The 25646-nt window shown below is 40.9% G+C and overlaps 1 protein-coding gene across 2 annotated transcripts in view; it reads left to right on the top strand.

Annotated features, from left to right (window-relative positions):
- The window catches only part of DYM (dymeclin), a 337094-nt gene that overhangs the window by 127731 nt on the left and 183717 nt on the right, over nt 1-25646 (top strand). The gene's annotated exons all lie outside the window — the stretch shown is intronic.

Raw genomic sequence — 25646 nt, 5'->3', positions numbered from 1 at the left:
AGTGTGTAGAAGCCAGGGGATTTTTCTATAAATTTTCTTCTTTCTTATGTCTCATTTTGTGGTTTTCTTTTTGGCTTGGGGTTTGCTGTTCTGAGACGTGATAGCTGATTGAGTCAGTTATTATGTAATTGAATCCAAAACTAGGTGGACTGCAGTCTTTCCCACATTTCTCTTAGGCTTTTAATCTCTATCAGCGCCACCTTCCCAGGTTTCTAAGGTTTAAAAGCAGTCTTAAAGCTGTAATATTATGTTTTTGTATAATGTTGTAAAACTTTCTTTATTATTTGTATTTTGGTAGTAGCCGTGGGCCTCAATTAGGGATCTTTGTGCTAGGCATCGTACAAATGTGTAACAAAAAGATGGTCCCTGCCCCAAAGATCTTACAGTTTGCATATAAGATGAGAGACAATAGGTGGATCCAACAAACAGATGGGGGAGCACAAGGAAACAATGACAAGATTGTGTGGTGTGATAAGCAATGGTCTAGCGCAGAGGTCAGTAACGTTTGGCACGCGGCTCGCCAGGGTAAGCACCCTGGCGGGCCGGGCCACTTTATTTACCTGCTGACGTGACAGGTTCGGCCGATCGCGGCCCCCACTGGCCGCGGTTCGCCGTCCCGGGCCAATGGGGGCGGCGAGAAGCGGCGTGGGCGAGGGATGTGCTGGCCGCTGCTTCCCGCCACCCCCATTGGCCCGGGACGGCGAACCGCGGCCAGTGGGGGCCGCGATCGGCCGAACCTGCCGCGTCAGCAGGTAAATTAAACTGGCCCATTCCGCTAGGGTGCTTACCCTGGCGAGCCGCGTGCCAAACGTTGCCGACCCCTGGTCTAGTACATTAGCTGTTTAACCTTTGTTGTATTTTTCTTCCTGTTACTATTAATTGTAAACTAAGATACAAAAAAATGAAATGAATTTAGGCCCAGTTCAGCAAAGACACACAAGCATGTGTATAGTGCCTACATTGATGAATTAGGTCCTTTTTTGGAAAGAACAGCTGTTCTTACTCATCCTGTTGTCTTTTTGACTACACTGATTGAGGGTGAGTTGATGGTTTCACTGTTTGTTGAGCACTTTGCATTTGTCTTTGTTAAACTTCATCCTGTTTACCTCAGACCATTTCTCCAATTTGTCCAGATCATTTTGAATTATGACCCTGTCCTCCAAAGCAGTTGCAATCCCTCCCAGTTTGGTATCATCTGCAAACTTAATAAGCGTACTTTCTATACCAATATCTAAGTCGTTGATGAAGATATTAAACAGAGCCGGTCCCAAAACAGACCCCTGCGGAACCCCACGTGTTATACCTTTCCAGCAGGATTGGCAACCATTAATAACTCCTCTCTGAGTACGGTTATCCAGCCAGCTATGCACCCACCTTATAGTAGCCCCATCTAAGTTGTATTTGCCTTGTTTATTGATAAGGATATCATGCGAGACCATATCAAATGCCTTACTAAAGTCTAGGTATACCACATCCACCGCTTCTCCCTTATCCACAAGGCTCGTTATCCTATCAAAGAAAGCTATCAGATTGGTTTGACATGATTTGTTCTTTACAAATCCATGCTGGCTATTCCCTATCACCTTACCACCTTCCAAGTGTTTGTAGATGATTTCCTTAATTACTTGCTCCATTATCTTCCCTGGCACAGAAGGGAAGATAATGGAGCAAGGGTCTTTTTCTTATATGGGCTCCTATTACTCCCCACCCCGTCCTGATTTTTCACACTTGCAGTCTGGTCACCCTACCTCTTAGCCTTCTTTTTGTTAGACTAAAGCCAAGGTCTTCTAGTCTTCTATCCATTCCCCTGGTCATCCTACTTGCTGTTCTTTGCACCTGTTCCAGTTTAAATTTGTCTTGAGCATGATGACCAGAACTGTACACAGTATTTCAAATGTGGTCTTACCAGTGCCTTGTAGAAAAGCATTAATACTTCTCTATCTCTACTGGAAATGCTTGGCCTAATAGATCCTAGAACTGTGTGTGCCTTTTTCGGAACCACATTACAGTGGTGGCTTATAGTCATCTTGTGATTGACCCACACAGCCAGGTCTCTCTCCTACTCTGTCACTTCCAGCTAATGAGCCCCCACCTTGTAGCAGAAATTCTTCTTATTAGACCCTACATGCATGACCTTGAACTTTGTACTAATAAATTTCATCCCATTTCTGTCATTCCAGTCTTCAAGTTCATTCAGATCTTCCATTTTCAGGGCTAGTTGATTCGGCAGGTGAAAATATTCTGATCCTCCTCTTTATTGATGATGACTTCCAATGTTGTGTCACCTGCAAATTTCATTAGCACATGCCTACTTTTTGTGCCAAGGTCATCAATAGAAATATTGAATAAAATTGGACCCAAGACTGATCCTTGAGGAACTCCACTCGTAGCTCCCTCCAGTACAATAGTTCATTTCTCAGCACAACCTGTTGCCTTCTTCCTAGCTGTGACCAGCTAGCACTGTTCCAAAGGAGTTAAATAAAATAGTGTTTAAAAATGTTTTTGTTAGGGCTGTAGATTAATCACAGTTAACGCATGTGATTAACTCAAAAAAATTAATTGCAATAAAAAAATTAATCGTGATTAATTGCACTGTTAAACAATAGAATACCAATTGAAATTTATTAAATATTTGTGGGTGTTTTTGTACATTTTCAAATATATCGATTTCAGTTACAACACAGAATACAAAGTGTACAGTGCTCACTTCATATTAATTTTGCACTGGAAAAATGATAAACAAAAGAAATAGTATTTTTTCAGTTCACCTCATACAAGTACTGTAGTGCAATCTCTTTGTCATGAAAGTGCAACTTACAAATGTAGATTTTTTTTTTTGTTACATAACCTCACTCAAAAGCAAAACAATGTAAAACTTTAGAGCCTACAAGTCCACTCAGTCCTACTTTTTGTTTCTCCAATTGCTAAGAGAAACAAGTTAGTTTACATTTATGGGAGATAATGCTGCCCACTTCTTATTTACAGTGTCACAGAAAGTGAGAACAGGCATTCGCATGGCACTGTTGTAGCTGGCGTCGCAATATATTTACGTGCCAGATACACTAAAGATTCATATGCCTCTTCATGCGTTAATTAAATTTGTGACTGAACTCCTTGGGGTAGAATTGTATGTCTCCTGCTTTGTTTTACCCGCATTCTGCTATATGGTATAGCAGTCTCGGATGATGACCCAGCACACGTTGTTCGTTTTAAGAACATTTTTACTGCAAATGTGACAAAATGCAAAGAGGATACCAATGTGAAATTTCTAACGACAGCTACAGCACTCGACCCAAGATTTAAGAATCTGAAATGCCTTCCAAAATCTGAGAGGGATGAGGTGTGGAGCATGTTTTCAGAAGTCTTAAAAGAGCAACATTCTGATGCGGACACTACAGAACCCAAACCACCAAAAAAGAAAATCAACCTTCTGGTGATGGCATCTGACTCAGACGATGAAAATGAACATGCGTCAGTCCACACTGGTTTGGATCGTTATTGAGCAGAACCCGTCATCAGCATGGACGCATGTCCTCTGGATTGGTGGTTGAAGCATGAAGGGACATATGAATCTTTAGTACATCTGGCACATAAATATCTTGCGACGCTGGCTACAACAGTGCCATGCAAACACCTGTTGTCACTTTCAGGTGACATTGTAAACAAGAAGCAGGCAGCATTATCTTCTGCTAATATAAACAAACTTCTTTGAGCAATTGGCTGAACAAGAAGTAGGACTGATTGGACTTGTGGGTTCTAAAGTTTACGTGATTTTATTTTTGAATGCAGGTTGTTGGTTTTTTTTACGTAATTCTACATTTGTAAGTTCAACTTTCATGATAAAGAGATTGCACTACAGTACTTGTATTAGGTGAATTGAAAAATACTATTTATTTTGTTTTTTACAGTGTAAATATTTGTAATAAAAAATATAAAGTGAGTACTGTACACTTTGTATTCTGTTTTAATTGAAATCAATATATTTGAAAATGTAGAAAACATCCCAAAATATTTAAATAAATGATATTCTATTATTGTTTAACAGCACAATTAATCACGATTAATTTTTTTAATAGCTTGTCAGCCTTAGTTTTTGTTAAAATGTGCAATTTGACTTTGATGAGGCTGCATCTAGAATGTGTATAATTGAGTGTATCTCAAGTTCCAGGAAGAGTTTGACCATTTGGAGGGAACTCAGACATGTGATTAAAAATTATTACTGGGCTGGGAAGGACTGACCAATTATTTATCATTATTCATTTAGTGGAAAAAGGATGTTTGATTCTTTAAAGACAAAACCAAGGTTCCTGTCTTGAAAAGCCTATTTTAAATTAGGTATCGTAATGAAATAAGGACAAATCATTGAGGACAGTGAGAAAGGAGAAAAGATAGATGATGAAGGAAAATGAATACAGCTATTGAGAGTGTACTCTTTACAAATAATTATGCTCATTTGTTTTGTCAAATGTATTTTTGTTTATTATTTGTATTACTATAGCACCTAGGAGCCTTTGTCATTGACCAGGACCCCATTGTGCAAGGTGCTGTATAAACACAGAACAAATGGAGAGTCCTTGCCCAAGGGGGTTTACAATGTAAATACAACACAAAAGACAACGGATGGATATAAACAGACAAGGGAGTACAAGTAAACAATGAGGCAGTATAGGTCAGCGTGATACGCAGTGATCTCTACACGCTAGCAGTTTATTTGTGATTTTTTTTTCATTGTGATGTTTGAGGTCACAGAGTGCTGGAGCTAGGATTAATCACAGGAAACAAAATGAAAAGTGACTTTAAAAGAAATGACTTAAAATGAAAACCCAATATGTGTAGTTTGGCTAAACAACAAAAGAGCAATGACTGTCTGCCTTTATTTAAGGGGTCTGAACACCAAAGGATGGGGGGTGTTATGGTATTACACAGAGAGAATTACCTCTGTTCAAGTTTATTAGATTATGGAACATTCTTCCTAAAGTTATTCAAGCTTCATTGCTGTTCACTTAAAATTAGACTGGACCAAATAGCAGAATGTACTGTAGGGAACACTCCTGCATTGGGAAGGGGAACGATCATTTCTTGAGAAGCTGCTTCCAGAATATGTTAATGACATCAGAGCCTTGGCCTCTTCAAACACATTCATCCTTCTTAGTAACACCTTTTTCAGTGGTAATATACCCACACGTTGAAAAATCCACTCATCCAAGGATCTCTGGTGAGTGCCATAATTTTCTGTATAATCTGAACTCTCATTTCAAAAATGTTAAATTTTCTGCCCATTGTGATTGAGAGAATCTTCCAGTTGTAAATTAAGTGTAAATTGATGCTCTCCCACCTTGTTCAGATAGCTTCATTGTCTCTGCTGCTTCTCACAGCTTTCCCATGCTGCAACTGCATTGGGTTATTGGGAACCACATGGACAGAAGTGAATCAGGTGACTCTTACTGTGCTGTTCCCAGGAAAGCTACGATCAAAAGTGGGGACAGGCAGTAGATTTCTCACTTCATAGTTTGACCTATTAGAAGTTTTTAGTTGGTTTCCCTTGGCAGCAGGGAGAGAGTACTTTTCTGCTTTTGAGTAACAGTATGTGTTAAAGAACTTTGACCCAAGAAAAATCTTCTGTACCAATAACCAAATTTCCTGTTGACAGTCAAATATTTGCATGTGACCCAATATTAATGGACTTGTTATGCTGATTTGATCAAAAGGACGCATACTATGAAAAGTAGCTTTTCTGCAAATTGTCCGTTTAAAAAAAACAACTCCCTTAATGTGTACTTGAAGTGAGATTTTTTTTTAATTAATCTAGACCCAAAGAATTATATTTTTCCAATGGTGTGTGGAGATTTAGTAATGTCACCCTTATTAAAATCTTATGAGTCTCCTGTTAGTGTTCATGAAAATCATGAGACTAAAATATTGCACACACAGTACTTCAGATTTCAGAGTAAATGTTTGCTTGATATGATTCTGCTTATTAATGGTCCTGCTGCCTCCATTTGGTATGCACTTACATTGATAGGTACAGTTATTGTGCGTGTTTATATTCCAAAAGGTAAAAACGAAATAAAGATTTGCTGGTATTTAGCTTTCATCTCAAAACATTTAAAACATTGCACAAATTTCTTTAAATTCAGTATTTCTCTTGCATTCATTCTTGTTACACTGTGACGATGTCTTAAAAATATGCCAGTATACAAGTATTTAAAAACTGAACTTATTTTGCCAGATTCTGTGTATGCTAGAAACTAGCCTTTCATGATTGGTTTTAAAATGTTCGTTCTTTTATGTTGCAAGCTAGTTTTGGTTATCTTATCCAAATGCTAGGCAGTGGATTAGCCAGCACTTATGATTGCACAAAGCATGTTAAATACGGCTGAAAATTAGAAATTCTGTTGCTATTATTATTATTTTATTATTACTATTATTTTATATAGTGCCACATATATTGTCAGATTTTTAAGATATGTTATTCTGTTAAAACTTGTGTCTACTGCAGATAGCATTCTAAATATTTAAAAAAACTGTTGTCCCTCTGAAGTTTTATAATTTCACTGCATGAAAACTAGAATGCATGAAGGATATAACTACTCCTGTCCTAATTTGTGAGGCCTTGCTCTTAATTACTTTGTTTCATTGGATGAAATGATCCCTCTGTATAGTTTGTATAACAGTGTGTTAAACTTATAAAGAGCAGTAAGGTAATTTTGAGGATGAAAGATTTTTGACCTAAAAGATCACTATCCAGATGAAATTACCCCATGTTTCCTTTGTTTCAGCTTTGCCAGTTTCTCTCAATGATGAGTCTTTCAGAGACTTGTAATGGGAATTTCCTAAGTTTATTTGGCTGCAATAGTATCCAAGTCATTAATCAACAGGACAGGGCTAGGCTGGTGCTCCCCAATTTTAGCTTTATTTTAGTTCTTTAAAGTCTGTCTTAGGACTTAAAAAAATTGCTAAGAAATTATAAAAACGTGCTTTGATTTAAGACAGGGCTTCTCAAACCTTTCCATTATGTGAACCACAATTTGATACAGAGATGGCCTTGTGGATCTGTCCTCTCTCATTAATGATTCCATGGACCACTTTTTCCTTTCCCATTTATTATCACTTAACATCCCCGTGGCAACTACGGTAGTGAAATTGCTTACAGGGAAAGGTAATATTAGGAAAATGTTTATGTATTTTTAGCTTTCGTCTAATACAATATAGCAGCTGGGAACAAGAATGAGAGCACCATGTCAACAGCCAGCTCTCCACAGGCCACTAGCAAGTGCTTCTCAGACCACAATTTGAGAACTATTGATTTAAGAAATTTGGTATGCATGCTGAATATTAAACAAATACCCTGAAGTTCCTAAGGCTGCTGTCTGGACATAATAATTAAATATTAGTTCTATTGATTTTTTTTTTTTTTTTTTTTTTTTAAGAACAGTTAGTCATTGTTCTTGGTGGAAGAAGGACTTGTTAGCATTAGGTGGGTGTTTGAGGAAACTCCTTTGTGCTATTGTCCTTCACAGTCAACTTTTACTTTCACAGTAAGCTTTTTGGGATGCAGCAGAAAACAACTGCCTGTATTCCAAAAGTTTCACCAAATGGTGGGATGTGACATGGAACTAGTTCTTGAGCTGAGTTGACATGTACAACTAGATGTCTGTTCATTTTTTCCCCCCAAGTCCAATCTGTAAGTATTTTTCTTCTTTCTAGTTGGTAGCTAGGGATATGATTGTCAGGTTGGAAATGTTTAAAATGAGACCAAAACAAGTCACCAGGATGTCAAGGCCCTACTGTCTCTAAAACTCCTACATCTTCTCCTTCAGCCAAAAAGTGGCCAGAGGCTGCCAAATAAATCTGCTTCATGCAAGGCTCTAATGAAGGCTCTCAGAAAAAGTCTGATGGCCAGTAGCTGGCACTTAGAGTCAAATTTTTTAAATCAATAAACTCAGTTGCAGAGTGGAGAATGTGTAGTAGAGGTTGAGGCTGCTGGGAAGAAATGGATGTGCTATCCTATTAGGCTCCAGTGATGAGAAAAATGAACAATCCAAAAAGATTATGTCAGCATGAATTAAAATAAAACATTAAGCTTAGACTTAAAATGATGGATAATCAATTTAATGGAAAATTGTTTGAGACTTTGGAAGCTGTGTAGTTGACTGACCCATGTAAGTTCACTGAAAGTTTGTCTTGCATTCTGTCATAAATGTGGAGACTGATAATGTGTGGCTGAATGATACAGGATCCTGCTCTGTAAGATTCTGATAATGAAGTAAGATGGTGCCAGAACGTAAATCTTGAGGGTAGCAATAGATGTTGGAACATGAATGGATTCTTGCAGCAACTAGGGGGAAAAATTTCTAAAAGAATTTGAAAATTCCCCTCCCATATTTCTTTTCCAGTCAGAAACATGAAATAAGCAACAAAGGGAATACATGCTGATTTAGCTCTTATTCCAGGAAGAAGGCTCAGAAGTGGCCGTTTTATCCCCTACTAAACTAAAGGTCATGAAATAGAACAAGACATTCGTTCTGAGACCATTAACCACTGAGTAGTTTAATCAGTATCCCAGGAAGAGCCCCAAACTCAATAGAACTGTTGCAATGAGGCCACTAATTTCCAGAGGGGGAAAACTCTTGGAAATATTGTGTATGTCGAAATAATGTATGGTTCTGACATGTCAGCTAAAATTAAATCAGTGCAACATTTTCTATTGAATCTAAATATTTTTAAGTAGGCTCTCCATTTTCCCATCCCCATCCCCCATGCAAACGTAAAATCTTTCACCTTGAAACCAAGCCATTAAATTTTTTCTTTAATCACATGAAAGCATGAATGTGTCCAGCAAAGTTTAAAACTTAACTGCGTGGAAGCACAAACATGAACATCACCCAGATGTGTCCTATTTTTCCTGGATAATGGAAATTAGATCTTTAGCACTGAATTTCTGTAGTTTTCTGCTTATATAAAAGACTATGTAGGATGTTGAATGGAGGTACCTTATTGTCATAAAATCTCATATCATATATTTGATACTGTTCCACAAATTGTCAAGCTACATTAAAATCCCAAATTTGTTTTCACTGATACGGAAGATGTTTCCAATCAGTTCATAAAAGCCCTGAAATTCTCTGCTGAACAAATGTCCCCTGAATCCAGAAGGTTTCTTCCCTTCTTATTAAAAGCATACCCACACAGAGATGTAGCTTCAGCTTGTCTTTTATTAATTTATTTAAGGTGGGGAGTTCTACTTTAAGGACCCCACAGGTAGAAAGATGGAGGCCATGCTCAAAAAGGCCTTTGAAGCCTCCTCTGAGCATCCTAGGCAGCTACCTGTTTTGGAAGAGTAACTCATTCCTGACTGGAAGATCTCAAAGTCCTTAAGGACAGAAATCACCCAGCCTCTGGTTCAATTTTAAAGAAGTCTCCCTAGGAACAGTGTTTGTAGCTGGTGCCTCAATGGATGCAATGAGGTTCTCAGCCCGAGCCGTGGCTTCCAGTTCAGTAGCCAGGTGCCACCTATGGCTCCATCCCTGAAAGGTGGACACTTACTCTAAGTAGGTCCTATGCTCGGCCAACTTTACAGGTTCCTTTCTCTTTGGAGAAGAGCTGGAGAATGTGGTGGCAGACAATGTGGAAAAATCCGAACAGTCTCTCCCTGCCCCAATAAGTATCCCTAGGAGAGGGTACAAACCAGCTTTCAGACAGAGACGGTCCTTTTGCTCGCCCTAACAGAGGCACCAGTGAAGGATAACAGATTCTCTGAGGGAAAACAGTGGCATTGAGGTGCAGGGAGACAATCTAGAGGGACCTCACTCCTCCACCCCCCAAATTTACTTGATGACAAAGATCACATCCACCCAGAACTGAAGCTAGGAGGCAGAATGTCTCATTTCCTAGATGAATGCTTTTCATCAACCACAGACAAATGAACCAGGGAGGTAGTCAGCTAGGGGTACTCCCTTGAGCTGAGGGCTCCATCCCATCCATTTTTCATCCAGTCACCCAGTTCCAAGGACCCTGTAAAACACAATCTGATCCAGAGTGAAATAACTCATCTTCTGGATATGGGAGTGGTGGAGAATGTTCCCTCAGAAGAAAGGTTCTCTGGATTCTACTCCATCTTTTTTCATTTTGCAGAATTCTTGACTTCAAAAGTCTCATTCTTGGCCCTGGTCTTAATGGTGTCATCTCTGTCAAGGGAGGACTTATTTACTTTTGTAGGTCTACCAGATGCGTATCTCCATATCCCTATCAAATCGTGCCACCACAGATTTCTGAGGTTTGCTCGTGATAGGAACCTTTATCAGTGCTGCACACTTCTGTTCAGCCTGTCCTTGGTCCCCAGGGTTTTTACAAAGGTGTTGGTAATGATAATAGCCAGACTCAGGTCACAGAGAGCCCATCCTATCCCCTTTCCTGGTCAACATTCTGATCAGAGCTCCATCACGATCAGTACTGCACAGGGCCACATCTTGGATGTTGAATCTCCTTTAGATACATGGCTTCATCACCAATGCCAAGAAAAGTTCTTTGGTTCTGTCCACCAGAATAATCCACCTGGGGGCAGAAATAGACATCTTGGTAGCAAGGATCTACCCATCATAAGAAAGGTTTCAGAAAATCCCGAAATTTATCATCTTGCTCAAGAGCCACAGGAGACTCTACCATAGCATTATGCCTCCAACTGCTATGACTCCTGGTGTCGTGCATAGGGATCGCTTCATGGGCACAGTCACTCATCAGATGTCTTCAAGCCTCATTTTAAAGGTGTGGGAACACTCCCAGGAATGCAGGAAAAATCAACTCCTTACAGTGGAGGTCAATCCATGACAACGTTTGCAAAACCATGCCCATCTGCCTTCCACATTAGTTAGTCCTCACAACCGGTGCCAGTCTAGAGGGCTGGCGAGCTCACTTGGAGACCTAGGGTCTCTAGAGCCAGGAGGAAAAGTCTCACAATATAAACCTCTAGGGTTGAGAGTGGTCGAATTAGCTCTGCAAAGGTTCCAGCCCATCCTAAGGTGCAACCATGTCCTGATTCAATCATACACTATTATTGTGGTCACATATTTAAACAATCAAGGGGGAACAATGAGTCTGACACTACACTCAGAAGCACTGGAAATATTTAAGTAGGTGGAACAGTTCCTCCTTTCCCTCAGAATGATCCACATCAAAGGAGATCTGGACCAAAAGGCAGATTGGTTCAGAAGGCTTATGGTTGACAACTCACAGTTGTTCGTGAATCAAGAGGTTTTCAGTCTCATCTGTCAGATGGTTAGCCTCCTTTCAACTGACCTGTTTGTGAATCATACAAACACAAAGAGGCTGAAATACTTCACAAGGGAGGCAGACCCCTGTGTGCCTTATCACACAGTTGGCCGCAAGACCTGTTTCCATGCTTTCCGCTACTGTGGAAGGTGATTCAGAAAATAAGACAAGAACAGGTAACTAATTCTTATAATTCCTCATTGGCCAAGAAGACCTTGGTTTTCAGACCTGATAGAGCTGAAACTGGAATCCCCACTCCAGCTTCCATGGAGACAGGACATTCTCTCGAAAGGTCCTCTTCTTCATCCGGAACTGAAACTGCTTCAACTAACAGCCTGATTATTGAAAGGGAATCACTAGGAGGCATGTCTGTCCTCCACAGTCATCAAGACATTGCTTTCATCTAAGAGGGTATCGACACTAAAAGCATATTCCTCTATCTGGACCACATTCTGTAACTGGTGCCAAGAATACAGTGCTGATCCCAGAGATCCTGGAATTCTAGCCATTCTGGATTTTCTCCAAGAAGGCCTAAACAGAGGCCTTCAGCCCAGCACCATTGCATGTAAGGTCCACTTTTAGTGTGCTATTTATAGGATTTTTGAGCACCTAGGTGTACAGTCCACAGGTAGCCAGATACCTTTGAGCAGTCTGACTAGCCAGATCAGTGGTCAGACTACTTTCCAAAATGAGACCTACCTCTAGTTTTGAGGGCACTGACAAGCCATCCCTGTGAACCTTTGCTTTCAGTGCTGGCTTTTTATTTATCCATTAAGACCTGTTTCTTAGTAGCTGTCACATCCACCAGGCGAATGTCTGAGTTGGCAGCCTTATCTATACGGAAGCCTTGCTGTATATTCCAGGAGGACAAGGTGGTTCTTAGGACACCAGAGTCCTTTCTTTCTAAGGTGAATTCTTCCTTCCACACTTCGCAAGAGGTTGTGCTTCCTTCATTTTGTCCAAAACCACAATAGCCAACTGAAAAGGCATAGCTCACCTTAGATTTCAGAAGAGTGTTGAAAATCTTTCCCAAGTGTGCAAAATCCACGAGAAGATTGAACTTCCTATTTGTGTCCTTCCACCCAAAGTGCTAGGGAGGTGGAGTTTCCAAATCCTCCTCCACTAGGTGGATTAGACAAATCATCAGAGGTTCCTGCCTCAGAGGGGATCAAGTCTCAATCCATGAGATCCTTAGCAGCCTCATGGGTGGCACGAGCAAGTTCGTCCACCTCAGAAATTTGCAAAGTGGTCCCTTGTTCTACAGCTAACATCTTCATTAAGCATTATAAAGTGGAATTTTGTCTTCTGCAGAGGCCTTCTTTGGCAGGAAGGTGATGAGGTGGCAGTCCGGAAATAATATAGAACTTTGAGCAGCCTATATTAAAGGGGGGTACTCCTTATCTACTGAACTCTTTTAGGGATGGTTATGAAAACATCGGCTCTCTGCTCAATACTTCCCCAATATCCAGAATTGAGGGAGAAGCTGGGCTACAGAATGGAAAATTTCTTATTGATAATTTCCTTTCTGCCAGCAGCATCTCTCAGAATCTACCCACCTAAATGGCTTGTGAGCCAAAGGTCAAATATTAAGTGGAATTGTTACCATAGGATAGTTTTTCCTTGGTCTCATGTACACAGTTATTTCATTGTCTGGAATATTTTGTAAGTACTGATATTATGCAGGTTTTACAGCTTGGGAATAACTCATCTGGTGGCAAGTGGGGCATGGCCTGAATGTGTGGAGACAAAGCACTGATCTGCCTCCATGAAGCTGCAGAGAGAGGAGAGCAGCCCAGAAACCCAGAATTGTGGGAGATACTGATTGCAGAAATGAAATTATCAGTAAGAAATTTTCCATTGTCTGAGCTGCCAGAGGAAAAAAAGAATTAGTGTTTAAGATCAAAACAACATGTTCTCTCCAGACTCTTCTGTGTATTTGCCAAAACAAAATAATTTTTTTAGACATTTGTTGGCAATTTTATTAGTTAGAGGACAAAAATACAGGTAATAGGGTATCCTGTTGTCGAATGCATCAGTAAAATCGTATGAGAGAATTTCAATTATAGAATGCACGTAAGAATATTTGCAGTGAAACATTAAGGCATAAATGTAAATAAAACACCCAAAAATGTGCTTATTGAAAACACATGGAGAAATAATTTTTTGTGGCTGTGGGTTTGTTGCTTTTATAGACTGACAACTAGGGTAGTTGAAGTAAAGCCTTTTGTGTTAACTAATATACAAATCTTCAACAGGAAAAGGGTACTTTAGAGGCTGGCAGTCGCAGCTAGTGTTTGTCATCTTCTGGGATGGAAACGGCTTTTAAGAAAACTTCTATCTAATTCTCACATTCTGGATCTTCATAAAACAACTACACCTCTACCCCGATATAACGTGACTGGATATAACACGGTAAAGCAGCGCTCCGGGGGGGCAGGGCTGCGCACTCCGGCGGATCAAAGCAAGTTCGATATAACGCGGTTTCACCTATAATGCGGTAAGATTTTTTGGCTTCCGAGGACAGCGTTATATCGGGGTAGAGGTGTATTAGCAAATAAAATTCAAAGTGAAGATAATATTTAAAAAGAAATCCAAACATCGTATGAAAATGCGCAGTTAAGTCATCCAAACAACTTTCACTCTCTGCTGTAGTGAGTGTAGTATCTTACTGATGAACAGACCGATATCCAGATAAACCCTTTATTATGAACAGAACTAAATATGGAATAATATAACAAACTTGCTACTACTCTGTGTTATCTGCAGCCAGGGACTTCCCCGTCCTGGCTTTCTTGTTTCTGCCCAGCAGGAATGGATAATTGGGAAATCAAAGACTGCATGAAGAGTGTGGCAGTGACACAATCCAATAATAATACAATACTGAATAGTGAATAATTATATTTATTTATTAAAATAATTTTTTTTTAATATTGTAATTTTTATTTTTTTTTTTTTTTTTTTTTTTTTTTGGCTGGTTGTCACTACAGGGCAGAGTTAAGGCTGTTTAAGTGCCTTAGTTGTGTATTTCCATACCTTTAATGTTTGGAATTCTTTAAAATTTAACCTTAGCTTTGGGTTTCTTGGGTTTGCAATGCTTACTTTGGGGATAATTGCAACATCCCTTTGTAGTTCTACCATTAACTTACTGATATACATGTGTACATACACTCTCTCTCTCACTCACTCAATTTTAATTCCAGTTTAACAAATTTGATCTGAAAACTTTGTTGTTTCAGAATTATTAAATTATTACCTGACCCTAAATAAAAAAGACAAAGACAATGTTACAATTTGATATTTTGATGATTTGAGGATATGGAATGTACCTTAAATCTCTTTATTTTACTTGTAGGGCCAGATTAGTTTTAGGAACCAGAACTTGCTAGTTATTGTTTTCTCTTAAAATTTTGGCAACGGGTGTAAAGAACTATTAAACCTTTGAGTGACATATCTTGCCAGCCAATGTTTTGATAATGTCAATTACAGCAGATATGTGTTACATACAATTTATCCTCTTGACAGGCCAGACATTAATAGGGTACCCTCCATTTTTATTGGGTCTTGACAACCTTTTCTTTTTCACCAAATGTAGCATTCTTGATGTTCACCCTGTATGTCTGTCACTCTCATGACAGATGCACTGAATGTTTAAGGTGGATATGAGACTAGTTTTGTTCCTATGTTTAATTTTATATAGCCACTGTATCTGCTTTTCCAGCCTTTCCAAACTATTTTTGATTAGCTATTTGTTTCAGTATTTTGAGTTCCTGATAATCCAGAAGGAATAGTTTAAGGTTTTCTGCTGGTTTGAGGACATTGGGAGCAACCACTCATAACATTCACTGCCAAATTTTGAGATGCCCTATGGCTCTGAAGTGAATGTTATATATCTCTTTTAGGATGATTTTGCTCTTCCAGAGTGAGAAAGTTGCCAACTGAGACACAGAGCTTCAGTAGGATAGTTGGGTCATGAGTTTGGCTATGTACCGCTTTTCCTAAATTCAGAGGAAAGGTGTAGTAATGGCTGATGCTATTACAGAAGGGAGGGGATGGTGGAAAATAAAAATGCTGGTTTAGCTGAGAATGATAAATACATAATAGTTGTGGTTTAAAAGGGGGAAAATGTATTGCAGTCTGATTCATTTAATGAGTGAAAATAAAATAAATGATTGGAAGGTTTTTTTTAACCTTCTTTGCAAAATGTAACCAGCCAAATTGCACTTCCAAATGGCTCTAATGTGAGTTAAAGGGACACTTCAGTGTTGAGGTTGAGCAGCATTTTTTATTCAGCAGCATTGTTTCAATTTGGGAACAACTGATCAAAAATGTACTGATAAAGGGTGATTCATGTAACATGATTGTTTTAGTGAAGTATTTAATTATAATTGCTCTTCATTAAGGGGTCTCCTTCAAACTAATTAATGCTGAACGGCATTATTTCTCTTTCTTTTGGCATTGTAATAATTTCTTTGCAGTGAGCATGAGGAAGTGAGTGTTGGTTTATTACAGAATCTGAATGTATAACTCTGTTTGAAGAAAAGTGCCATTCAGGTGGCTGAGTTTATACAAGGCCAACTATAGTTTAAGCTGTTTTTGTTGGACTTTAGCAAGGCTTTTGACACAGTCCCACATGACATTCTGATAAGTAAGCTGGCGAAATGTGGGCTCGGTGGAACTACCATTAAGTGGATACATAATTGGCTAAACAACTGCAAATAAAGAATAAGTATTAATGGAATGATGTCAGATTGGAAGGAGGTCTCAAAAGTGGAGTTCCACAGGGATCTGTTCTGGGTCTGGTGGTGTTTGACATATTAATAATGATCTGGATGTAGGAGTAGAGAGCATACTGATCAAATTTTCAGATGACACAAAGCTGGGGGATTGCAAACACTTTGGAGGATAGAGCTAAAGTTAAAAAGGATCTTGATAAATTGGAGAACTGGGCTATAGACAAGAAAATGAAATTCGACAAAGATAAGGTGCTACTCTTAGGCAAGAAAAACCAAATACACAGATACAGAATGGGGGAAGGATCTGGAGGTTGTGGTGGATCAAAACCTCAACAGCAGTCAACAATGCAATGTTGTTGCAAAAAAAGCAAAGGCAATTTTTTGTTGCATACTATGCCTCTGTTAATGTAAGTCACAGGAGGTGATAGTACTGCTTAAGTCAACACTAGTTAGGCCTCAGCTGGAGTACTGTGTCCAGTTTTGGTCACCAATGTATAGAAAGGGTGTAGAAAAACTGGAAAGGATCCATAGGCGAGCAACAAAGATGATCAAAGGGATGGAATGCAAGCCATATGAGCAAAGGCTGAAGGAACTGGATATGTTTAGTTTGAAAAAGAGGAGACTGAGGGGCAGAGGGACATGATAGTGGTCTTCAAATACTTGAAAGAGTGCCTTAAAAAAAAAAATGAAGAAAAATTGTTCTCTCTTGCCATAGAAGGCAGGACAAGAGGCAATGAGTTCAAACTACAGCATAGCAGATTAAATCTCAGGAAAAAGTTCCTCACTGTAAGAACAGTAGGACAATGGAACAACTGCCTATGGTAGTCATGGAATCTCGTTCACTGGAGGCTTTCAAAAGGAGGCTGGATAGCCATCTGTCTTGGATGATTTAGACACAACAAATCCTGCATCTTTGCAGGGAGTTAAACAAACTGACCCTTGCGGTGCCTTCTAACCCTATTGTTCTATGATTCTATCGGGTAGAGTATATTTCTGCTTTTAAATTCAAAAGGATCCATACGGGCTCTCATGTCCAATGTGTCTAGAGTCTCAAAGAAGACTAAATTGCCTTAAATTGTTTCTTTAAATTTGAGAAATACATTGTATTTATTGTAAATTAAAATTTTAGTTTACAGGTGATCAGTAAGAATTCCTAATGCCGGGATTGTTCATTTCATGATCCTGAGTTATGAGTTTCAAGATTTTGCTGATCAAGCAGTTTCTGGCATACAATGGGGGGAAACAGGGATGTGCTGGGAGACGTATTGAGTGCTAAACAGGAATGTAGCTGATCAACTTCGTTAATCATCAGTACTTTAAGATGTGGGCATTCAAGTATACTGTTTTAAGATATTTAATAACACATTTAATTTAAAATGAAACTATAATATGCAAATTAGCACTCTTAAGCATCCAAAGCTTGGAAAATATGGAAATTAAGCTTAACGCATAATCTTAACTTTTTCACAGAAACACTACAGCTACATGATGACATACTATTTTATATAAGATAGTAGAAATTATCTTATATATACATGTATATTTATAGTAACGTGATTGTGTAATTAAAGACTGTATCATAGTGGCTTAAAGCAAGGGGCTAGAGTTAAGGTCCTTTGCTTTTCTTCCTTTTGGGTGCTTAATTGTGCAACCATAGCATTGCATTAATGTAATTTTTTTGTAATTAATTACTTTGGGGGGTTTGTTTGTGTGGGGAAGCTACCACTTTACTAAGAGGCACCAATCAATAAAGGTGACTGGTTCCCAACAGAATTACTAGTAAATTGTGTACTTTAAGCTTAACAGAAGCCAATTGGTCAAAGGTAAACTATTGTCTGCTAGTTTTGCAGGCTAAATTTGTATTTCCATAACTGCATGTGTTCTATATAATCCATTAAAAAAGCCTAAAGGTAGCATAAGTGCCTTCCACTGAAGTATTAGACTTTCTCAAGTTTCATTCATTTATTCTAAATCCTTACTTAAAAATCAAAGGGTGGATCTGATTAAAACAGAACTGAGGTTAACTCTTGTTAGTTTTGCCTAGTCCTCATTAAGAACATTGTTTGGAATTTGAAAGACATGACATTCATCCACAACAAAGTGTACAGTGTTGCTGTCTTTTGCATAACTGTAAATCTGGCTATTAAAGTTTAACAAGTACTAGCAATTGTTATGTTCCCTGGTCATGAGCTAATTGTGCTTCTCCTAAAACAGGTGAATTGTTTAAGAACACCTTACTAGATGCCCAAAAAGCCATAATCGAAGAAGGCGGCTCTATTGGTTAAAAAAAACCAACCTGGTTTAGAGAGGAAGTGAAGGAAGCTATAAAATTAAAAAAAAAAAAATGGAAAGTTGATGATAATAATAAATATAAATTAGAAGCTAGGAATTGTAAAAAATTGCTTAGGCAAGCAGAGTTAAGGACAATAAGATTTGGTTTTTTTAAGTATATTAGGAACAAACAAAAAAATCCTAACAATAGTTTTGGTCCATTACTAGATGGAAATGGTGAAATTGTCATAAATAATTCAAAAAAGTTCTGTTCTGTATTTGGGGGGAAAACATGTGAAGTAGTCATATCATGTGATAACACTCTTTCCATTCCACTAGTATCTCAGGCGGATGTTAAACAGTAGCTACTAAAGTTAGACATTTTAAAATCAATAGATCTGGATAACTTGTATATGAGAGTTTTAAAAGAGCTGGCTGAGGAGCTTGCTGCACTGATAATGCTGGGTTTTCAATAAGTCTTGGAACACTGGGGAAGTTCTAGAAGACTGGAAGAATGCTAATGTTGTGCCAATATTTAAAAAGGGTAAATGGGATGACGTGGGTTTGTCAGCCTGACATTGATCTCAGGCAAAATAATGGAGTAGCTGATACGGGACTCGATTAATAAAGAATTAAAGGAAGATAATATAATTAATACCAATCAATATCAGTTGGGTGGGCATTGAATGATCATCACCAGCCATTGACCAGCAGGGGAATAGTAAACAAGGGATTTACAATTCAATGACAGTTGTGCAAGCATCACACAATGGGGACTGCTCAACTTTGACTAAGTTGCACAAGACCACACATAGACTCATAGACTCATAGACTTTAAGGTCAGAAGGGACCAATATGGTCATCTAGTCTGACCCCCCGCATGATGCAGGCCACAAAAGCTGACCCCCCCACTTTCCCTTAACTCTGCTGTTGAAGTCTCCAGATCGTGATCTAAAGACTTCAAGTCGCAGAGAATCTTCCAGCTTGCGACCCCTGCCCTATGCTGCGGAGGAAGGCGAAAAACCTCCAGGGCCACTGCCAATCTACCCTGGAGGAAAATTCCTTCCCGACCCCAAATATGGCGATCAGCAGAACCCCGAGCATACAGGGATTCTCTAGCCAGACCCTCATTTTACCAGCGATGGCCGTTATTGCCTAATTGATTAGAATCACGTAATCCCATCAAACCATTCCCTCCATAAACTTATCTAGCCTAATCTTGAAGCCAGAGAGGTCTTTCGCCCCCACCGTTTCCCTCGGAAGGCCGTTCCAAAATTTCACCCCTCTGACGGTTAGAAACCTTCGTCTAATTTCAAGCCTAAATTTCCCCACGGCCAGTTTATATCCATTCGTTCTCGTGTCCACATTAGCACTGAGCTGAAATAATTCCTCCCCCTCCCTGGTATTTATCCCTTTGATATATTTAAAGAGAGCAATCATATCCCCCCTCAGCCTTCTTTTGATTAGGCTAAACAAACCAAGCTCCTCGAGTCTCCTTTCATAGGAAAGGTTTTCCATTCCTCGGATCATCCTAGTTGCCCTTCTCTGTACCCGTTCCAGTTTCAGTTCATCCCTTTTAAACATAGGAGACCAGAACTGCACACAGTACTCCAAGTGAGGTCTCACCAGCGCCTTGTATAACGGAAGCAGCACCTCCCTGTCCCTACTAGAAATACCTCGCCTTATGCATCCCAAGATCGCATTAGCTTTTTTCACAGCCACGTCGCATTGCCGACTCATAGTCATCCTGCGATCAACCAGGACTCCGAGGTCCTTCTCCTCCTCAGTCACTTCTAACCTATGCGTCCCTAGCTTATAACTGAAATTCTTATTAGTCATCCCTAAATGCATCACCTTACACTTCTCACTATTAAATCTCATCCTATTACTAATACTCCAATTTACAAGGTCATCCAAGTCTCCCTGCAGAATATCCCGATCCTTCTCCGAGTTGGCAATGCCTCCCAACTTTGTGTCATCCGCAAACTTTATCAGCCCACTCCTACATTCGGTTCCGAGGTCAGTAACGAATAGATTAAATAAAATCGGACCCAGAACTGAACCTTGAGGAACCCCACTGGTGACCTCCCTCCAATCTGACAGTTCACCTTTCAGTACTACCCGCTGCAGTCTCCCCTTTAACCAGTTCCTTATCCACCTCTGGATTTTCCTATCGATTCCCATCTTATCCAATTTAACCAATAATTCCTCATGCGGAACCGTATCAAACGCTTTACTAAAATCGAGGTATATTAGATCCACCGCATTTCCTTTATCTAGAAGGTCTGTTACTTTCTCAAAGAAGGAGATCAGGTTGGTCTGGCACGACCTGCCTTTCGTAAACCCATGTTGTAATTTGTCCCAATTGCCATTCACCTCAAGGTCCTTAACTACTTTCTCCTTCAAAATTTTTTCCAAGACCTTACATACTACAGAAGTTAAACTAACAGGCCTGTAGTTACCTGGGTCACTTTTTTTCCCCTTCTTGAAAATAGGAACCACATTAGCTATTCTCCAGTCCAACGGTACCACCCCCGAGTTTACAGATTCATTAAAAATTGTCGCCAAGGGGCTCGCAATTTCTCGCGCCAGTTCCTTCAATATTCTAGGATGAAGATCATCCGGTCCGCCCGATTTAGTCCCGTTTAGCTGGTCAAGTTTGGCTTCCACCTCTGATACTGTAATGTCTATCCCCCCTCCTCTATTCCCCTCTGTCCTACTCCCTCTATTCCTAAACCCTTCATTAGCCTTATTAAAGACTGAAGCAAAATATTCATTTAGATATTGTGCCATGCCTAGATTATTCTTAATTTCCACTCCATCCACATTCTTCAGCGGTCCCACTTCCTCTTTCTTTGTTTTCTTCCTATTTATATGGCTATAAAACCTCTTACTATTGGATTTAATTCCCCTCGCAAGGTCCAACTCTACACCGCTTTTGGCCTTTCTCACCGCATCCCTACATGCTCTAAACTCACTAAGGTAGGTTTCCTTGCTGATCCCTCCCTTCTTCCATTCTCTGTACGCTTTCTGTTTTTTCTTAATCGCCCCTTTGAGACTCCCGCTCATCCAGCTAGGTCTAAATCTCCTGCCCACTAATCGTTTTCCCTTTCTCGGGATACAGGCCTCAGACATCTCATGCAACTTCTGCTTGAAATAATCCCAGGCGTCATCTGCCTTTAGATCCCTAAGTATGTTAGCCCAATCCACTTCCATAAGTAGTTGCCTTAATTTATTAAAGTTGGCCTTTTTGAAATTGTAAACCTTAGTTACAGTATCATTTCTGTTAATCCTTCCATTAAGTTTAAACCGAATTAGCTCATGGTCACTCGAGCCAAGGTTGTCCCCTACAACCATTTCTTCAACGAGGTCCTCACTACTCACCAGCACTAAATCTAAAATGGCATCCCCCCTCGTTGGTTCACTTACTACTTGATGAAGGAATTCATCTGCTAGCACGTCTAAGAACATCTGAGCCCTATTATTGTTACTAACATTTGTTACCCAATCTATATCTGGGAAGTTAAAATCCCCCATGATGACACAGTTCTTATCAGTTTTTACTTCCCTAAAAACATTAAGTAGTTCTTTGTCCGCCTCCAGGCTAGATCCCGGCGGTCTATAGCACACCCCAAGCACTATCTCGGGGGAGGCTCTAGTAGTTCTTTTATGCAGTGTAATTATTGCCCATACAGACTCTGTCTTATCCATCCCATCACTTATTATTTCTTTACATTTTATCTCATTATTGACGTATAATGCCACTCCCCCACCTTTACCTTTTTTCCGGTCATTCCTAAACAGCACATTTCCTTCCATACCTGTACTCCAGTCATGATTACCGTTCCACCACGTTTCGGTTATTCCTATGATATCAGGTTTCATTTCTTGGACCAGGAGCTCCAATTCCTCCATTTTGTTACCTAGGCTTCTCGCATTGGTGTATAAACATCTTACCGTATGCTGTCTATCCTTTCTCCCATTAGTTATGCAATTTGGAACGGACCCCATGCTGTCCATCCGCCCCCTCTTTCTTATGTCCAATTCCCTACCCCTACCTATGTCTGTGCTTATCTCCTCACACTCCTTTTCAGTGTTGGAATCTGGCATGGAGATTAACTGAACATCTCCCAACCGTCTCCCCCAAGTTCCTAGTTTAAAGCCCTTTTGATGAGATGAGCCAGCCTCCCTCCCAGAAGTCTATTCCCTTCCCTACTCAGGTGAAGTCCATCCCGCGAGAACAGCTGTCTGTCCCCGAAAGCCTCCCAGTGGCCATACCTCCCAAAGCCCTCCTTATAGCACCACTCCCTTAGCCAGCTATTTATCCTCATAATTCTGTCAGCCCTTTGCTGTCCTTCTCTTGGAACAGGCAGAATCCCACTAAAGATAATCTGAGCCTCCACTTCCTTAAGTGTCTTCCCCAGCCTGGCATAATCTCCCTTAATTCTCTCTAGCGAGAACCTAGCTGTGTCATTCGTTCCTACGTGAAGGATGATCAAAGGGTTCTTACCTGCTCCTTTTAGGATCCTTTTCAACCGCAGGTCCACATCCCTTATCTTAGCGCCCGGCAGACAGCACACCCTTCTGTTTTCAGGGTCCGCTCTGGTCACAGGCCTGTCCAACCTCCTCAGCAAGGAGTCTCCAATCACATAAACCTGCCTTTGCCTGGTGACAGTACTCTGTACAAATCTATCCCCTGTCCCCTGTAGTCGTACCTCTTGTGTCTCTCTATTTTCCCTTATAGTCCCCCTAGTGCCATCCTCTATCCTACTGGGGCCCGGTATAGGTGCTGTCTCCATCAACTCCTGCCCTCTCTCTATCGGACTAGCTGCTCTTCTCTTCTTCCTCTGCCTCCCACCATCAGTTACCACCTGCTGCCTCTCTTCCTCGTTATCCAAACACTCAAACCTGTTCCTGAGTTCTATTCCCCCCTCACTAGCCCTCCTTTTCCTTGGCCTGCTCCTCACAGTCACATGCTTCCACTGATCTTGCTCTGCCCCTGACCTTCCCCCCTCACAGACCATTGCCTGTGCTTCTACCTGCACCCCTGAGCATTCCCCTTCTGCCACACCCTGCTTCTGCTCCATTAGCTGCTCGAATCCCCTTCTAAACTCTACCATAGTATCTACCTGCATCTGGAGCCCTCTAATCTTTTCCTCTAGCAGGTCTATTAGGCGGCATTTCATGCACACATACCTTTGTTCAGGCTCCCCAGCGAGGACCATGTACATACCACAGCTGCTGCATGCAATCATCTGCATAGTGTCCCCTGCTGCTTGGCTCATGGCCGCTGTGGTCTCTGCCTGCTGCTCCTGGGAACACAAAGCACACCGCGTGTCGCGCCCCCCTACCTCCCCTTCCACCTCCCCCTGTAAACTCCCACTTAAACTCCCCTGTTAGCAGCCCTGTTTGCCGGCTCCTGGTGCCGCTCCTCGCAGCTGGGGGATTGCTCAACCCTGTGACTTAACAAAGCCCACCAGGCATGCCTGAGCTAGTGTCTTCCTGGCACATGGACTGAGGATATAAAAGAGGGGGGGGACAGTGGCATCATGCTTTGGGCCTTTCTCCTCCCCCGCCTACACTGGAAGCAACAAGAATGCTGGGAAAACAAAGACTTGAACTGCGGAGACTGGTCCCAGGCTTAAAGGGGAACCCTGTGTACTAAGAACTGTAACACCTAGGGGGGTGACAAAACTGCTTGATCCAAATACTGCGCAGTCTAATAAGGTTTAAGATTTAGACTTTGCACTTACCTTTTATTTTCTTTGGTAACTGTCTCTTACCCATTGTGCCTACCAATTATAATAAAAATATATCTTTTTGTACTTAATAAATCGGTTTTATATTTTACCTAAAACAGTGTGTTTTGGTTGAAGTGCTCAGCTCAGGTTACAAAGGATGATGTGTGCCCTCTCCACATAGAGGGAGGGGCACACTAGGTAATGAACTTACACTGGTCAGGCTTCTGACCAGGGCAAGACGGTACAGTTGTGGGGTCCAAGGCTAGGGGCTTGGGAGATTTAGTGGTGCCTTTCTCTGTGTGATTTGTGAGTGGCTCAAGCAGCATTCATACAATCCAGCTGAGTGTGGGGCTCCACATGCGGTTGTGCTGAGTGATAACAGCACCTGAAGGGGTTTGCTGGTTGTCACTAGCAAAGCATTGTGAGAGAAAGCCCAGGCTGGAGAGTCAAGGGGGCACAGCGGTACGCCAGTTCCAGTTTGTACCCTGGGGATCCTGTCACAATGACACAAAAATAGGGGGAGTGGTAAATAACGAAGAGGACCACTGATACAGAGTGATCTGCATTACTTGGTGTACTGGGCGCAACCAAACAATATGCATTTTAATATGGCTAAATGTAAGTTGTATGCATCTGGGAACAAAGAATGGGGCATGCTATCCTGGGAAGCAGTGACTCTGAAAAAGATTGGGTGTTGTGGTGGATAATCAGCTGAATGTGAGCTCCCAGTGTGGTGCTGTAACTGAAAGGGCTAATGTAATCTTTGGATGGAAAAACTGGATGCTTGAGTAGGAGTAGAGAGGTTATTTTTCTTCTCTGGATTTGGCACTGGTGTGACCTCGTCTGGAATACCACGTCCAGTTCTGGTGTCTCCAATTCAAGAAGGATGTTGATATGTTGAAAGGGTTTCAGAGAAGATCCACGAGAATGAGTAAAGGGTTAAAAAGCATGCTTTATGGTGATAGACTCAAAGAGCTCAATCTATTTAGCTTTACAAAGAGAAGGTTAAGGGGTGACTTGGTTACAGTCTATAAGTACCTACATGGGGAACAGATATTTAATAATGGGCTCTTCAGTCTAGCAGGGAAGAGTATAATACAGTCCACTAGCTGGAAGTTGAAGCTAGACAAATTCAGACAGGAAATAAGCCATACATTTTTAACAGTGAGAGTAATTAACCATTGGAACAACTTACCAAGGGTCATGGTAGATTCTCCATCACTAAACATTTTAAAATCAAGATTGGATGCTTTTCTAAAAGATCTGCACTAGGAATTATTTTAGGGAAATTCTATGGCCTCTATTATATAGGAGGTAAGATTAGATCAGGGATCAGCAACCTTTGGAACGCGGCTCGCCAGGCTAAGTAAGTACCCTGGTGGGCCGGGCCGGTTTGTTTACCTGCCGCGTCCGCAGGTTTGACCGATCGCAGCTCCCACTGGCTGCGGGAAGCGGCGGCCAGCACATCCCTTGGCCCGCGCCGCTTCCTGCAGCCCCTGTTGGCCTGAAGCGGCGAACCACAGCCAGTGGGAGCCGCGATCGGCCAAACTTGCAGACGCGGCAGGTAAACAAACCGGCCTGGCCCGCCAAGGGGTTTACCCTGGCGGGCTGCGTGCCACAGGTTGCCGATCCC

Source organism: Terrapene carolina, unplaced genomic scaffold, assembly GCF_002925995.2.
Source record: "Terrapene carolina triunguis isolate 2854851 unplaced genomic scaffold, T_m_triunguis-2.0 Scaffold69, whole genome shotgun sequence".
In the NCBI taxonomy this organism is placed as follows: Eukaryota; Metazoa; Chordata; order Testudines; family Emydidae; genus Terrapene; species Terrapene triunguis.
The sequence above is the reverse complement of the archived record's forward strand: the minus strand, read 5'-3'. Positions and strand labels throughout refer to the sequence as shown.